The sequence below is a fragment of the Paramacrobiotus metropolitanus genome, unplaced genomic scaffold (genome assembly GCF_019649055.1).
Source record: "Paramacrobiotus metropolitanus isolate TYO unplaced genomic scaffold, Prichtersi_v1.0 Parri_scaffold0000128, whole genome shotgun sequence".
NCBI classification, from domain to species: domain Eukaryota; kingdom Metazoa; phylum Tardigrada; class Eutardigrada; order Parachela; family Macrobiotidae; genus Paramacrobiotus; species Paramacrobiotus metropolitanus.
In genome coordinates this window covers 288,996-303,237 of record NW_026570348.1, presented here as the reverse complement: position 1 = coordinate 303,237, position 14,242 = coordinate 288,996, and positions in this window count along the sequence as shown.

Here is a 14,242-nt window from a genome sequence, read left to right as displayed (position 1 = left end):
GCGTGGATGTGGTGATGACTGATAAGCACAACCACGGTTTTGTACGCGTACATAATAACTTATACCGCCGTATTTTTGCAGTATATATAAATTTTCTTTTGAAATTTTAATGTTTTTATTCTTGATATTCAGTCATATCCGTGCTAAGCAATGATTCGTGATCGCTTTTAATTTACACAACATGCAGTTCAGTAGCCGGTACCGGTCAACCACAAACGGATGTGAGAGTTCGTGTTGAGAAGGAATTAAACTGGTTTTTACGATTTGCGTTCCACATACGTTGAAATGTAACTCTAATATGTGGATCGTTTTTTGTAAGCTCTTTTTCTCGAAACACAACGCACTAGAACTCCGGGTACGAGCCCGGAACTATCCAGTATCGCGGTACACTTCACACTCATATCAAAGTGATTAATATTAAAAGTGGCGGAACAAAATCGAATTTACCGTAAAGCAAGCGTAATCGAGTTCTTGATAGGGGGTCGGGGACGGATAGGAGCTGCAGCATACAGAGCATGTGTACTAATTTCTACCGATATACTCTCTCTATGTTGAAGCATCGGGTGAAATCAGAGCGCTCCCCGACCACCAAGTAGGAAACCCGTTACGCTTGATTTTCAGTGAATTCGATTTTCCCTCGACACTTTAAATATTATTCACTTGGCTCATATTAATGCAGTGTAGCCAGAAAACAATTTAATTAGAAGCCGTTAGTAAACTTAGATAAAAATTTACTTTGTTACTTTATCCAGTTAACTGGCACATTCACTGAGCCGGCGAGTGCCGTGTGGCCCCCGCCGGCGGCAGTCAGATGGGCATATTACGTACGCTTCCGGCGGAAGTGCAGAATAATTAATTCTGTACGAACTGTGCACGGTATTTTATCGACCGATAAACGCACTGCGGACATGGAGATGCTTCCGATGGGCGTTATTATCTGCACACGCTTCCGGCAAATAATCACAAAGGTCACCAGTGCAAGCAGTCCGCTGCGGCAGGAGACTAGACTGCAGGCGTTGGTGTGGCGGTATGCAGCGGCTGTTGATTTGTTTCTAAAAACCGGCTGGACAATTGCAGAAGAATTCGTTCGTTTTCGTACTGATTTTCCGTTTTTCCCTAACAAGATTGGGTAAAAAATTATCTTTACACTTGTGTCCGTTTTCGGAAGCTGTCAATGCAATATCCAAAGTTTCGCGCTTGCTCTTAATTCTTCAAGCTTATGTAACTGATCTAATCAGGTTAATTCTTCTCGTCGACCGTTGCTCGTGACAGCGCAACGGTAAATGGCTTACTCGATAAAAACCTAACTGAATTATTTTCTACGAGCACAGTATGAGGCGAAATGCAGACTGTAGACACACATTCCCTGAGTAATGCACGACGCTCTCTATATTTAATAAATGGAGAGCGTCGACCAGGAAAGTGCTTTTATGTCTTATTTCCCTATAACGGTGTAATCGGCTGCCTGTACACAGATGACAGCGTGCCTGTTATTAAAATTATGGATCTTGCGATAAAGGCACTATAGAGCAAGCTGCAGTTGCCACTCTGTTTTTTGGAGCGTTTTTTCTTCCTGTACATCAAAGCCCCTTTTTTTCTGGAAGCACTGCAACCAGTTCGTGGCGTAAGAAGAACGCTTCCACAACGAATTTGTGGAAGCGCTATCGCTGGACATTCAGCGCGGAAATGCAGCATCTGTCCTTGGCACGATGGACGGAGTGGATAGCTTAAATGAATTTTAGTTTTGCTGTTGTGAATAATTTAATGTGTTTATTTTTCTTCCACCTGATTGTGCACTGAAACAACGAATTGCCACTGCGACGGAATAAATGTGGCGAAATGTTCCGCGACCATCTGTACATCTGTCACGGTATCTTTCCGCCGGAAATGCAGGATAATGATTTTCTTATGACCTGTTCATGGGGCGCGCGTCACCTGTTGAACGGTGCCGGTACATACGCGGTTTGTCCGTCGCGACAACGTTGAGTTGACTATGCAGGTATTATGCATTGCTAAATTTTACTATATATTATATATATTAATATTTCATTTTTTTATTATTTGTTTAATATATGGTTGCAGTATATTAGTTTTGGCGCATTACATTGCATTTTTATAGCACAGATTACATATCACAAAATGTAAGAGAGGACGACCGTACTTCCTAGTTCCTGGTATAGCGTCTTGTGCCGTTCGTGAACTTGTGCCCATTGCGTTTTGAACGATATCGATCAAGGAAAGCGCAAAGCTACATGTGTCGTCCCCTTAATTTGTGGCCATAGCGAAACTCAGTGTGTATTGTGTCCACTGCTCCTTGTATTACAGCAGTCATCTGCGCACGGATGCGACAGTTCTTATTCAAATTTCAAAGGGATTTTACGATAAACCCGCTGCAAAACAATGTGGAATTTTCACGTTGTTCTGTGGATGGTTTCTCGTGAGCCTTCTTTATTCAAACACCAAGTATCTGGCGTTTGTTTTTTGCGGAACGTTTGCGGGAATTGTTGTCACGTGGCTGCCAATACGGGAGGCGCCGCGTAATTGTTTCCACAGCTTTGTTAAACGACCGATGCGGGTCGGTATGACTTTGTCCCGTATGTAAGTAATTTCTGACAGCATGTATTTAGCGTGTATACCTTGCTGCTTTTCTGCAACAAAATGTGCAATAGTCATATACCGGCAACAACTGTAAGTGCAATTTTTTCGTACCCTGGACAACTTTTTCTCAGAACAAACTGCAGATTCGTTTTTCTCGCAGCATTCTACGTTAGAAAAGCGGGGTAGCACTCGGCGTGCGTTACGGAGGAGCGATGTATGCTAATGTATATTTTACGATGTATGCTCCGCAAAATAATGGAATTGTTCCCTTGTTTTGTGGAGCGTTCTTCGTAAAGCTGTCCTTTGCAACGTCTTGTTGCGTGTACGGAAGCCAGCCGACCGGAAGTCATGTTACATTTCATGGCGCACTTCCAGCCGCCCAAGGAACGCCGGTTACCAGCTACCCGGCTCGGGAAATGTGTCGACCGTGGAAAAATCGCGAGTAACCCAATTTTGCAAGTAATAATTCGCATTACCCTGGACAGATAATACAAGCTAAGCTTGTCTGTAATTTCTGTCGTTAAGGTGCAGAATATAGCGCGTATTCAGCGTGAAGTTTCGCAAGAAACCACAACCAGTACGCTAGCCATCACGACAAATTAACTCTGCTCAATATTTAAAGTAATTTTAAAGGAGAAAAATAATCATTTTATCATTTTCACCGATAGACTTTAATTTAAATCGCCTTGGACATGCTTAATCCGTGCCAAATGCATGTACCGGTAGAGCGTAAATAGTGTGGCGTGGCGCGCCGTACTGCTGTAATATACGACGATACGAGCATACGTTTCTGGCAGAAATGCCCAATGGTGATTTTTTTATGAGCGGTACGTGGCATTTTATTGTACATATGTACCTTTATTAAAGTATCGCCTGGATCGCGGAATAAATTTATTATTATTAATTTTATTATACACTCGGCCGCGTGACTCGGATTTATTACTCCTGATTAATTTTTCTACAACTTTGTGATTATTGTTTGTATTTTTTAACTGGGTCTGTACCATTGGTTTACAGTTAAGTGGTTCCTTAGGTTTCTTGGTGGCCCATAAGTTAAATAGTGTGTACATATTATTTCACAGTCTGTGTATTCTTAAAATTAATGTGTTTTATGTAACGTATTTAATATTATTAACGTCTCGAACGTGCAAAAGTACTAAGACAACTGTTTATAAAAAATAAAGCTCTTCAATTTTCCTTATTCACCACAACTCACAAGCAGCTTTTTTTGGGACCAAAAAGTTTTCTGCAGATATGTGAATGACCTCTGCGGAAAGCTGGAGCCCTTTTCCAGAAAGGTGGGGCTTGGGCAGAAAGGTGAATGACCATCCACCATCCGGCGTACCGACATTTCGGCATAGGGACTTTCCGGCATTGGACACTTCGGCAGCCGAAATGATCTTTTGTCGAACTGTCCTATGACGAAACGTCACTATGCCGAAATGGTCGGACACGCCTCCATTGTGCTGTAAAGAGAGTAAAGTGCTTGCTTGTCTTTTAACTCGTGTCCGACCATTTCGGCATATGATTATGGACATTTTGGCATAGGACATTTCGGCATAAGACATTTCGGAATAAGGACATTTCGGCATGTGGACACTTCGGCACACGGACATTTCGGCATACTATTTTTCGCAAAAATTTAATGTTTTATGTATATTTTGTCGAAATCCTTTCATTGTGTGGCGTAGTGCAGTGGCACTGATGTCACGAGAATGCCCCACACATTGGAATGAATATCTTTAAACAGTATTCATAACGTTATAGCGATTTCCAAATTTTTTGAATTCTTCAGGTTTCTTAGGTTGTCCTGTGTTTTCTTACGTTTTCTCAGGCTTCCTTAGGCCTTTTTATGTTTTTTTATGTTTTCGTAGGTTTTGTCGGGATTTCTTAAGCTTTTTTATGTTCTCTTACGTCTTATATTTTCTTATATTTTCAATAAAGTTCTTGGTTTATTAGGTTGTCGTATGCTTTCTTATCTTTTCTTAGGCTTATATATATTTTCTACTTTTTCTTATGCTTTCTTGTACTGTCTTATAGTTTCTTTTAAAGATTCTAATGTTTTCTTACTTTTTTTTATATGTTTTTTACTGTATTTCAAGTTTTATTCTTATGTTGTTATAGGGATTTGGTCTCATGATCTAATGTTTTCTTTGTTCTTATGGGATTTGTACGAGTAGTAGTGAGGCGGCGAAACAGGTGTGAAGTCGAAGTTGGAGTTAGGAAGTGGATCGAACGCGTTGAACGGTGGCTAATGGGAGAAGTGCGCAAACGCTACACAATGCCTGCCACACAACGACCGTTGAATAGCGTTCGAAAGTTCTTGTGTTTTGGTAACACTGATTAGCCCGTTACTGATATATGTAATTCATTTGGAGTTCCAATCCACGCTTTTTCCTGATTTTTTCTCCCGTGTATAGCAGGTTTCCCATGTCAGTTTATTTAGTGTTAAAAATTTTAAGCGCAACAAACTTTGACTTGTTTTACGAACGGTGTTGCTTTTCCACCATATAAAAGATCTGCTCGACAAACTTTTAATTTTTGACAACATCACACTTTGCAAGTCTGGCAGACTCATTATCTGCGTTACATAATTTCCTTCTGATTGGCCGTCATTTTTGCTGTTGTGCGGCGTGCTTTGGTTGCGCACTTCCAATAGTAGCCACGGTTCAATTCGTTCGATCGACTTCCGACTCCAAACCTTCTACTTACACCTGTTTCGCCGCCTCACTAGTGTTAACAACTCGCGTAGATTTTGAAGATTTCTTAGGTTGCCGGTAATTTTAAACTTAGATGATTCTGAATTCTGATATGCCGAAATGTCCGTATGCCAAAATGTCCACATGCCGAAATGTCTTCATGCCGAAATGTCTTATGCCGAAGTGTCCTATGCCGAAATGTCCCTATGCCGTACCCGAAATGTCGGTACGCCTTTTAACGGTACCAGTGTATCTGTGCGTATTGCGACCGGGTTGTGTACTGTTAGTGTTGATACTAATCCCGTAAACAGTATATTTTTTCTCTAGACAGTTTTGTCTAGAGTTCTTGTTTTTCCTTGCGATTCACGTAATTTTTGGTAAGCCTTTTCGACTAAATATAAGCCCTGCCATTTCTGGTTCCAACCAGATTGGCAGGGGCAAACCATCTCACGGAACTGTTCGCCACGAGCCCATCATTACTCGAGCACCTCATTTACTGCTTTCCAGCACATTTCTCCATTCCTTGATACTCCTTCCTGCTTTCACTCATGACTGCTGATCTGATGTCGCACTGTTTCCCTGTCTGTTGTGTGGAGCCCTACGGGGCCTGGAGTTTGGGCCGCGGGGAGAACTTTGATGGCCACGGGGGCGGACTGCGGGGGATTTCGGGGTGTCGTGTATAAGCGTTCACGCCGATTAAGGCTCCATGAACAATCTTTACTCTTCCACGCCTGTAATGCTCAATCGGTAGGCACTCGTACTCTCAAACTGTAACAGAAGAACTATGGTGGAAATAGGACGAACAATTCAGGAACACTAGAAGATCAGGAATCCCTCAGGAACGAGCTAACCACAACTTCCGGTCGTGAGTCCTGCGAGGATCGGCAAGAGCTAGGACGATTGTGTCACGAGCAAACCTGTATTCTATGCAATAATCCGGGAGCGATCATGTACACCAGAAGGAACAAGTATTGCTGTCTCTTATCCAATTCACATCACAGTTCACAACGCTAGGAAATTGTAATTAGATAGCAGTCTCAGAAGTAAATCTCAGACTGCTGATTCCGATATTAGGCATCACCAGAACTTATATAGACTTCGCGTTATGACATCATATACATCGCTAGTAAAAGAGAACAGCAAATCACAGAAGAGATTGACTAGATATTCCTTTACGTTGCAGGTGGAAGGCGGACAGTCAGCATCCGTACGTACATCCGGCGTATGATCCTACTCCCATACGTCACCCCCACGAACGATGCTTGGCCGTGCCAAAATAAACAATCCATCCCGCAACATCCCAGTGCGATTGTGCACTTCCATCCATCCTGATCCCGATCCACCGCACAATCCACGCGTCCATCCGATGCCCAATGTGACTGTACGCCGCGATTCCCAGAGAGTTAGTGTGGAATCCTTGGCGAAGAGGCATCCGGAAGTCCACGGGTTTGGCAGGGCGGAGGTCCAAGGATCCAGGAAGACGAACTATGAGTTACTAATACTGTGCCATTTGAGTTTAGATGGTGTTTTAGTATGTACAACAGACGGCATCAAGCTTTATTGACTGTAAAATTAAAATCTGAAAATGTGAGTATGTGCGATTCTGAAGAACTATGGATTAAACGAGCGAAAGCACCAAGTCAACCAACCAGTAGTATTCTTACGAATTCTCGAGTACTGCAAATCACATCGTATAGCAACAAATGTCAACAACAACAAACAAGCTACAAATAAGCGTATCAAAATGGTGAGTGCAATCTACCAGCGCACTGATACAATAATGTAAACCAGTAAAAGGCAACAAAATCAAAAGTCAAGGCAGTGCAACAAAGCCAGTAACAATATGAGATCAAAGAAAGCAACCAAGGTCAATGTCAGAGGTGAGTCAAGGTTACTTGCCAGCACTGGGAGCCAATGAAAAGAGGCCAGTGATACCAGAGCCAGATGCAGCGGCATCCAAACGGCGAGAAACTTCCGCAGCCATCTGTCGTCGGCGATCGGCATCCAATTCCCGCTGCTGTTGCTGAGCCAAATAACCAGGCACAAAATTATGTTCAGCAGAACCAACAGGACCGGAAGGTGCAGACGGCGCACGTGGGCGATCAGCTGGAGAACGGTCGCGAGCATCGCGGACAATCGGCACTTCAGGAAGCGGCAGCACATTTGGTGGCAAACCGGGAAATTCAGCGTTCTGCGGAGCTTGCTGCTGCACAGGTGGAATGACAGCCGGAGGAACGACGGCATTCAAGGCTGGTGGGCCATGTAGATTGACAGCAGGGTTGACACCATTGGGCTCACCTGCAGCCACATTTCCGTTGCCTTGGACCGGATTCGGTGCATTCGCTGCTTGGTTGCCCGGGTCGTCAACCTCCATGTTTGCGGCGGCAGCTTCCACTGGAGCAACTGGGTGAGCGTCTCCATCAGGTACTTCAATAACTTCCGGTGCGCCCAGAGGTCGGCCATTACGACGCCAATGATCGTTTCCACGACGCAAGTTATTGTCTCCAAAATTCCTATGATTTCCTCGGCCGTACGGACGAAAGTTGCCACGGTAAGCACCACGGGCTCCACCCCTTCCTCGATGATTATAACCGGCATTATACTGCTGTTGCTGCTGGTTAGAAGACGAATGAAAAATAGCGTCAACCAGCTTATCGAAAGCTCGGTTAGGATCAATAGGCGGCATGCCCTACTAATGAAAAACTAATGACCTTTTAACGCGAAAAGTGTAGGAGAAAAAGCGTCAAAATCGCAGTCTACACACAGTGAAAATCCAGCATGCCAGAAGGCCGAAACGAAAATCCACAATGCCGATTTCTGCACACTACACGCAAGTGATTTTATACCTGTCTGCGGGAGCGAAATTTTAAACTGCGGCAGATTCCATACTAGTAAGAGAAGCAACCAATCAGCGCTTCGCGCTATATCCTTTTAATTCAACGTAATCGGAATATCAGATCTAATCCAGGTACAACGAAAGATTCGGCACTGGCGGCTATCGCGCACATATAATACACTAACGACCAGTTCAATGACTCAGCGCAGCGCGTAAAATTGGAAAACAAAATTGAAGGACAAAATTTTCGTTGTGTTCTAAAATGTAATACCACTCTACAAAATACCACTGCAAAAATAAAATGAAAGGAACCATTATGACACGAATTGAAGAAACCAACGATACCAAAGGAATACAGCGAAGATAGTGCAATAGCAAACATTAATAACATTACAGTTCATCCGAGTGCGGCTGATGCTGAGCAAAAACTGCAGGTTCCGCAATTTCAGGTGAATCCTCACGCGCAACAGCCGGAATAGGCATTACAGCCGGGGCAACTGGCTGCAGAGACGGCAGCGGATCAACATCCATTTTCTCAAAATCAGATCCATCATCATCGTCACAATCGACAACCATGTCCGCATTCTCGTCGGTTTCGACATCAGCATTCTGCTCAGAGGATAACACGGCCGAAGGATCCTCACGCTCTTCACCATCATCCGAGACAGATACTTCGCTTGGCGCCGAAGACGAGGACGGTGAAACCTCCTTATACTTGCGCTTTTGCCCACGAGTGCGAAAGTTATATGGTCCAGCAGAAGTGGATGGCTGCGGTTCAGCATTTTCCACGGCATCAGCATCAGCAACCGCTTGACGAGCCACCGCATCACGCTGCTGACGATTGGCGATTTCTTTAAACAATCCAACAAAAACAGGATGTAAATAGAGATATTGACGACGCAGCTCTAACGCAATTAACGAAGGTAATTTCCGAGTAGCCACACACAAATCATAACGATTGATTAATACTCCGTTTTGGTATAAGAAGTGAGACAAATACAATTCCGGAAAGCGAGGATGAAAGCGATTTAAACCGGAGAAATAGGCTTTTGTAATTGCCATCTCACCCTGCTTGTCCGCAATAGCCATTCTTGGAAACACTCCGGAATGCGCTCGTTTGCGAGCCGTCTGCTTGGTCTTGAAGACCGGCCGCGGTGCATCCGGGTTATACGGCACATAAAGAATTCCGCCTTTGCGCAGGTGTTCCTCGTCTAAACACAGTTGAAACAACAATGAGCGCAAGCAAAGCTTAACCATGATTAACTGCAAAACTGGCAGAGGAAGCAACAAAACAGAAATGATGCGACATGACAACGATTGTCGTATCTCATGAGGGTAGTAACGCGGAACAACTACACGAGAAGCGAAAAACACTACAGGTAAAATTCAGACTTGTGAAAAACCACAACATTACAATAAAACCACGGCAAACACGGCAATACCTCGCTTTGCTTTTACAGATGGAGTCTCGGAAGACGATGGCTCTTCTTCAGACAGGTCTGGAGTACCCAACTGTCTTTCAGCCTGCGTCTGCAATTTCTTTGGTGACGGCTGACGAATCTCAACGTCAGGGCTAGCAGGGAATAATCCTCGGCGGGCCTGGCGGCGAACCACAGCAGCATTGCGTCGCAAAATCGTTCGTCGCCGTTGCTTATCATATCGGCGCTGTAAAGCATCGACTATCACATCTGCCCGACTGGCTGAAGGCCGTTGATTCGCTGCTGCACTCACCGATCCCGATGACCCAGAAGATTGCGCAGAAAACACTGGTTGAGCGGAAGTACGGCGAGAGACGCGAGATCGAGTGACACGCGATGAAGAACGGGCTTCATCGCTGTCCGGAGAATAACCAAAACTTAATCCCGCTGTTGCTCGACTCGGGCGCGGTGTACGCGATGCAGTCTTTCGCGCAGTCGCTTTCTTTGCAGGAGGAGACATTCTCAAAACGTGAAAATGACAAATCGTACGCAGACAAAGAAAACAAAAACAAAACAAATGCCAGCAGATTCAGAGCGCAAAGAAAACTGGAGTGCAAAGAAAAAAGCACAACAAACAACCTGCACTGGCGCCGACACCGAAAACTCAAAAATGCACGGAGTACACCATGAGGCGGTTGACAGGCGACAAGTGGATTTTTGAAAATTTTGAAGCCACTATGATCATTTTGTCGTAGAACACACAGGAACCCAATTAATTCGCCGACGATTTGTAAATTTCCGCCACAAAAACTGGATTTTAATACAACAGATGAATCATGACAATTAAAGAGATACGAAAAAGGAAAGTCCGAATGAAAACACGCGGCTGGGAAATATTCAAGACACAGACCAGAGACTGCGCAGTTTCCGATAGCATTGCCATATCAGGGCGGCTGGCAAGTGACAGAATGCCGCATCGCAAGCACAGAAAATATCAGCTGTTCATTCATAAAAAGCGAAGAACCCAACAATATTTATCCTTTATTTATCATTTATCCGGTGACGGGTTTTCTGTTTCATTTTATTACTAGCTTGTTTCTCTTCGCCGAATTTTATTTTAATCATTTCGAATCCTCCGAGCATCATGTCAGCGCAGCCTGTAGGACCAACTGAAGAGCCTCTGCCATCGCCCAAAGCAGATGCGATTGCCCACTATGAATACTGGAAAGGACGAACTCGCGAATCAGTTCAGTTTGCCATGGCGGAGCCTCTACAGGCAAACGAAACCATCCGAAACCGTCAACAATTGGCGATGCATACGGCAGCCCACGCGTGCATTCTTGAAGCTGACATTACGGGATATTATGTGGACATGTCATCTATCAAGAAATTCATTGTGGAAATGCACGACGACTTCACGGAAGAACGAGTGGATTTCTTCCTTGGCGACGCGATTAACGCAGGAATCTTGCTCAAGAAGATGAGCCGCGACGGGCGCTTCGTCCTAGAAGTCGCCGAAGAAGTCAAGAATAACCGTGATCCAGAGACGAAAGTAATCGACACAACTAGCAAGTTTCGTCGGATGATTCGCGTAATTCTTTACCACGGCCGTTATGCCATGTCACGCACCGAAATCCAGCACTGGATCTGCACGTTCGACGTACATCTGCAGGACGTAGACTACTGGCTGGAGCGCGGGCTGCGCCAGCTGGTTAACCAGAAACATGTCGTCGTCGTCTACGGGAATCTTTTCGTGGATAGTTGCATCGACCTGTGGCTACGAAGCATCCGAGGCTGCTGTCTGTGCACCACTCTAGCCCAAACTATCAGTAAGTACTAAGCAGTTTCGGTTTCCCGTAATAAAGTCAGGAAAATGTAATGTAGGTGCTTGGCTATATTAATTTATAGACATTTGCGCGTTAAAGGAGGCTAACCGTGCTACATACTGCAATTTATCGTACTTTCTGTAGCCTAATTAAAACGACGTATTTTGCAGATATCAAGATGGGCACGATGAAGGTTATCGTAAACGGCAAGGAGACCGAGCAGCATGTCGCCGATTGCAGCTTTGGCCATGTGGGGCAAGACGCAGATTTAGTTGTGGATGGGGTTATGGAACGGCTGGAGGCAATCGAGCCCGGGAAGAACAACACCACCAACGTAAATCTGGTAATCCGGGCAAGCAAAGACGGACGCATTGAGCGAGAACCAATTATCACTCTCACTCAGCTGAAAGCTATGGGCGGCCGTCCGAAATATGTTCCCCGATCAAAGAATACGGATACCGAAAAGAAAAGCCAGAAGACCAAAGAGAAGGCCGAAAAGCCTGACAATGAAGTGAGCACTGCAGAACCGGATGCTATTACAAAGCCAGACGCAATCGACAAGTTACTAGAACAAGTTGAACGCGAGAAGGATATTATGGATAACTGCAAGGCGCTGGTAAATACGCTGAAGGCTCGAGCGACGATGGATGCTAAACATATCGCATATATCCGTGAGGCGCTGGAACAACGTCTTGCGAACTTGAAAACTGCGAAGGAGAATCTGGATCTGGACTAAACAGCAGTTGCAACATATCGGATAATTTCCCGCGGCTGTCTGATAATTTTGTTCTAAAATTCGGCCGACTTTTGTTTCTTCCGTTTAATCTTTTAATCTCGTTGAATTAATCTCATCGATGTTTTAACAGGTAATTCTCATAATTCCGTACAGATTCTCATATAGTCATTAATTTTGCTGGTCGGACAGATCTTAATTCGAGTTTTAATTTTGGATTTATGCAGCATTTGAATAACCGCAATAAAATCGGTGTAACAGAATGCGCAACCGTAACGACAGTGAATTCCAGTGCAGTGTGAGAAATTAGCAGCTTAAAATCAATTATCACACCTGCACCCGTGAATCAAATGCTAAAAACAATTTTAATATTCCATCCTGGGAACAAGGTTACGGGAACCACCAGAGAAAAGTAAAAAGAATGGAAAAGAACTTTTAAAACTTGCAAAATTTGTATTCACGCAGGATTGAACCTTGCATCTAGGTGGACAACTAAATCCTGCTCTTGCCCATACGCTAGCATGGCTATACCACATTTCACTTTTAATTTGGCAATCACTAGAGGCGCTGCACTACGACAATTCGCAATATAATAAAAATTCACCACTGCAGCAGCTGATAAGTTTTAAGATTTCACCGTCACCGTGGCTATAAAATTCATTCCATCAACGGCAATATTTTCACAATAACAGTAATAAAGTCCCAAGAGCAAAAAAGATAAGGTTTCAGAAAATGCATATTAATTGTAGGGGACTCGAACCCGCAACCTTCATTGCACCTGTTGTTGTGGTTCAACAGTTCAGTGCACTACGCCACTACAATCTGCGAAGTTAAACTTAAAATTCACTCGTCGGGAGTGAACGTAAAATTAGCGATCTCGACGCCAACATAATACTGCATATAGATTTAAAAATACAAAACCGAAAAAAGAGGGTTGTAAATTAAACGGATTAACTTTTAGGATTTCGAACTCTAGACTTGGTAAGAAGCGGGTCGGTATGGATTGTCAGTCTAGCCACTACGCCACAAGGTGCTCTACACTAAAGCCGAGTTAGGTTCAACACCGGAAGCGCCATGTCGTGTATATTTAACCTGACTATAATAAGGCAGCAAACCATTAACGCTTAAAAAGGTACAAAAATACAGGGCAGGAAAAATGTAGTTTTTTAACATGCAGCATGCAACCCTGAGATTAAGACCAGCCGTTTAGGAGGTAGAACATGAGGCGAATGGCCATCATTCATAGCCACTGAACTACAAAGTCACACGAATACAGACGAAGAGACGGCCAAGTGCAAAGTCAACCATTGAGTGTGCATACAATTTTACACCCAGCTCTTTGAGTTTAATTCTAATATTCTGGGGACTATTGTCAATACTTTTTCCAAGACGAAAACAAAATTATAAAAGGAAAAAAGTACGTTGCTCAAAATTGCAAATTAGCTGTAAGGGACTTGAACCCGCAACCGTTTCATTTCCCCGTTGCTGCAGTTCAACGGTGCAAAGCACTATACTACGCTGTTCTACGACAGTAACTTTTGAATTTGCTCATCGGAGAGGAACGTAAAATTAGAACGGTCAACGGCAATGCGTATTTGATGCTACCTTTACAATATAAAAGGCAAAAAAGAAGGTTTACGGAAATGTGCATTACTTGTAAGGGTTTCGAACCCAAGGCCCTAAATTCACCGAGTAGTCGCAGAGATAAGGCGGACAACCACTACACTACGAAGTCTCACGGCAAAGTAACAAAATCCGCAGGGTAAGGGCTGTACAAGTGTGCGCCGCTCGTTGGAAACTAATAGGAATTTAACGGTATCACACCGAATGTCTAAGTACAACCAAATGCAAAAACTTAAACACGAAAAAGGAGGTTTTATGAAACGCTTTTAAATTTTTAGGGATTGGAACCCAGGACCAGCAACAGGTAAACGGATTCGCCTGGTATTGTCCACTTTACTGGACCACTCGACTACAGGAGTCATCGACAAAAATAATACTAAAAACACAGCTCGCAATGTTCATTTTGACGTCTCGCAACAGCGATTCACCCAATATTCCCCATATTAAGTCGCACTAATAAAAATATAACGATTCATGAAATAGAAACCAAAAAGAGGGACATTTACAAA